The sequence below is a fragment of the Hemitrygon akajei genome, chromosome 5, assembly GCF_048418815.1.
Source record: "Hemitrygon akajei chromosome 5, sHemAka1.3, whole genome shotgun sequence".
NCBI classification, from domain to species: Eukaryota; Metazoa; Chordata; class Chondrichthyes; order Myliobatiformes; family Dasyatidae; genus Hemitrygon; species Hemitrygon akajei.
The window spans coordinates 141,808,675-141,812,836 of NC_133128.1; the positions used below are offsets into that span (position 1 = coordinate 141,808,675).

Consider the following 4,162-nt stretch of genomic DNA (forward strand, 5'->3'; position numbering starts at 1 on the left):
AAGGAGTATGTCAAAAGAAGGAAATGAAGAAACATGGGAAGGACATTGATGTGATCGTTTCAGTCTTATCAAATATTTGATATTTATTCAAGTTTCAAGTTTATTTATCACAGATACACTGAAACACAAGGAGGAATGCATCATTTGCATTAACAACCAACACGCGAGGGTGTGCAGGGAGCAGCCCACAAGGATCACCATGGTGGGAGTGAACACATCTGCTAGGAGGGATGGCGCATGGTATGTCAAGTTCACAGTCCGCTTTATAATCAAATGGGAAAACACACATTGCTTGAAATTTCCTTCTTATGAACGGAGTTCCCTGTGAGGCAGTTTGTACTCAGCTCCACACTGCCAGGATTCGGGACTCTCGTGCAAGCGTCAGTGAATCCTCACAGTTGACTACGGCTCTGATTGTGGTCTGAGAGGAGCTTAGCATAGATTTCAGCAGGAGAGAAAAAAAACTTCCTATGGATTCCCAGTCGTAACTCTGGGGACTCTGCCCACTGGGCCTCTGCCAGGGTTAGTCCTGCTGCTGCTCTAGTGACTGCATTCAATTCAGAATCAGGTTTGTTATCACCGACGTGTATTGTGAAATTTGTTGTTTGGTGGCAGCAGTATAGTGCAAGATATAAAAATGACTTTAAGTTAAAAATTGTGCAAAAGTGCAATAGTGAGGCAGTGTGTATGACTTCATGGACCATTCATAACTCTGATGGTGGAGCGACAGAACCAATGGTAGTAGTGAGAAGAAGGCATGTCCCGGATGGTGAGAGGCAATAGTAATGGGAAGGCTATGAAACAGAGGGGTCATATAATTGACATTTTTCTTACCTAATTGAGTTAATTAAATAAATTTAGATACCTTTAGATGCTTTCCAGTGTTTTTGTTTGCTTTAATTAACTTTAAATGTACTTATTCAGATCATTGAGGAGAAATATCTGGCATTTAAGTGTAATGTCACATGCATTATATTCTGATCAAAGCTTCATTACACCAGCCTTGCCAATATCCTGACATCCTGTCAGCCTGGAGATTTCCTGTCCGAAACTTTACTCTGATACTCATTGTTCCAGCTTGAAATGCAGGTAAAATTACACTCAGTAGGCAACCTATGGAAGATACCATGGTAAAGACTGAGCCTGGTGCATCAAATTGAGCCTCCTAAAGAGTTTGGGCATTTCTACACTTTGGATTTTAATATCAACTTTTGAGAAAACACTGTGGTAGGGGGATGTGACTTTTGTCCTGTCATCTTAGGCCTTTGTTAAACCTATACTACACAGGTTACACCCTAACTTGTCACCGTTTAGTGTTTTAGTTCAAGCCACTGCTCTACAATAGTTATCTCTACACCACAAATCCACCGAACAGCATGGTGGAAGTAGATACTGAGAGGATTTAAGAAACGTCCAAACAAGCACTTGAATCACTCCGAAATAGAAGGCAATGAGCCAAATGGTGGGAAATGGGATTAGAGTGTCCACTGGTCAGCATGGACGTGGTGGGCCAAATGGCATGTTCTCATGCTGTATGCCTCCATGAATGAATAAAATCTTTTAGTTGAGCAGGGATAAAAAGCTAATAGATATAACATGCAACAGGGCCGTTCCTATTAATTGTTTCAGGACCCCCAGTCTAGTACACAGCACCAATAGTTCAGTGGCAAATGCTGAAAAGGATAGCTTCTCACAGTGATTTAACCTCCTCACCTGTGACAGCAATCTGTACCTCTGAGCTATTGCGAACAGCTTATCCTATGAGGTCTTTTATTTTGTGCTATTTCTAAGCATTGCATGTTATGTCGTCGCTCTGAATTAAAGTCATCGAACAAAAAGAAACATAAGGCACCTAACAGCTACTTTATACTGACTAGGATCTCCAACATTCCTGCCACATGAAGGTTGAGATCACCCCAAAAGGTCTCTCAACATGGACCAAAGCATGTTGAATGCTTGTGCGTTTGTAAAAGATCTGAATCATGACTGGAGGCAGAAGACTTGAGTAAGGCTTTGTACAATGTTCTCACAGCAAGCACTGGAAGACTGACCTGTGAAGAAAGGAGAGCAAGAAAATCATTAAGTGACCTGGTGATAGTTTTAACGATAGAGAAAGAAAAATGTGCGAGTAACCTACACATAATACTTCATGAGTAGTTTAACAGATGTTTATTCAAATTGATTCTTTAGGGAGTTTGCAAAGCAGGACAAGCAGGAGATGTGCACACACAATGAGCCTGGAGCCCATTTACCTTCCAATCAGCAGCTTCTTCCACAGGGCCAGTGTGGATCTCATTCCTGTGAGACAAGGAGGCCTGCGAATCTTTATTGTCATTTTGCAAAATATCACAATGATTTTATTGTCCCTGCATTTTGTAACGAGAACAGTTTCCCATCAGTAACACACAATGCAAAAAGAAACACAAGAACCATGGTTAATCATGTGGTCTACATGGATTACATATGGAAATACATCGTGTGCTCGTGCATATGTACGTGAGGTGGCCAGCAATAAAAATATATATGTAGGTCCATGTGGATTTGAATTTTGCACTTGAAAACTACACAGATATAATTTTAACCTAATCAGAATTGGAAGAGATAGTACTAACGGTTGCAAAATGATGCTGAAGAACCTTCAGTGTGAGTAGCACCACAGGCCACATTTCCTGACGTGTCCATGATGTTTTGCACTTGCAGAAGCAGTCCTTGCCCACAACAACAGTCATATCTTCTTGGGTCAGTGTAGCGATTATAGGGGTGGGATGGGGGGAGGGTGTGGATTAAGGGTTGGGACACCACGGTGTATCCATAATCTTGGGTAGACAGTCCCCCATGGCCTCATTAGTCCAACACCAGTGCCCACAGCACCAAGAAGTCACTAGAAGCCAATTCAGCAGTAAGACCAAGAGGATTATTATAATTGGTCACATGATCTCCATGATGTAAAGAAATGAATTTCACTCTTAGCAATTGTCAGTCAAAAGACTATAAGTCATAAGAACAGAATCAGGCCATTTGGCCCATTGTGTCTGCTCCACCTTTCAATCATGGCTGGTTTATCTTCCCTCTCAACACCTTCTCCTTCTCCTCCTCCTGCCTTCTCCTCTAATGTCCTTGATCTCCTATCAATCTCCATTTTAAAAATACCTAATGATCTGGTCTTCACAGCTGTCTGAGGCAATGAATTCCACAGATTCACCATCCTCTGGTAAAGAAATTCCTCCTCATCTCTGCTGTAAAGGGACATACCTGAAATCAGAGGCTGTGTCCTCTGGACCTAGACTTCCGCACTACAGGAAAAATCCTCTCCACGACTACTCCATCTCAGCCTTTCAATACTCAATAGGTTTCAATGAGATCCCCCCTCATTCTTTTCAACTCCAATGAGTACAGGCCCGGAGCCGTCAAACGCTCATCATTCATTAACACCTTCATTCCCAGGATCATTCTCGTGAACCTCCTCTCAATTACATAAGATTGCATAAATTCCTCCATGGGAAGTTTTATGGTCAGCTTCAAAAATGAAAAAAAACTGGGCCCAGATGTACGTACCAGATGGTCAGCGTAGACCTACCTTCCAGCACAAGGTTTGATGAAGGTAACTTCCGTCATTGTCACGTGGCTTTAACGTGATCTTCTCCCTTCTTATGCTTTCATCTTGGTTTGTGTGGCATTGGTTTTGAGCCTGTCGTCAGCATTGAGATTTTCCCCCTGCTCACACAATTTCAACGGGAATGCTGTCAGAAGGTTGTTCTTCGCTTTTCCTTTTGCATTAGATTACATCTCCAAGGCTATTCCGAGCCCATCACATCATTTTCTCCGAGAATCACATTGAGTTCCCAGGTTGCTGCTGGTGAGAGGGGAGGTGACAATGAAAGCACTTCAGTGCAAACACTGCTTTTCATGACGGGCAGGCAGATGATTAATGTGTTTTAAAATAAAAGGCTTAAGATTTACCACTAGGTGGAGATAACATATTTATTTTGCTCCGGATCCATGTCACATTTAAAAGGTCATACAGAAATAGACCTTTGCCAGGACTGGATAGGCTGGGACCGCTTTTCCTGGAATGAAAGATACTGAGGGAGTGACCTTATAGAAGTTTCTAAAACCCCTGGGGGGCAGAGATGGGGTAAATATTCACGGTGTTCTTTGCCTG

General features: G+C 42.3%; 1 long non-coding RNA gene across 1 annotated transcript; it reads right to left on the reverse strand.

Annotated features, from left to right (window-relative positions):
* Window positions 1-208: 208 nt before the first annotated feature.
* On the reverse strand, window positions 209-3,862 carry LOC140728250 (uncharacterized). Its single transcript, XR_012099027.1, has 3 exons — window positions 3,578-3,862; window positions 2,253-2,366; window positions 209-2,051 (listed from the first exon to the last, which is right to left on the reverse strand). It is a non-coding gene; the product is annotated as an uncharacterized lncRNA (long non-coding RNA).
* Between the last annotated feature and the right edge of the window lie 300 nt (window positions 3,863-4,162).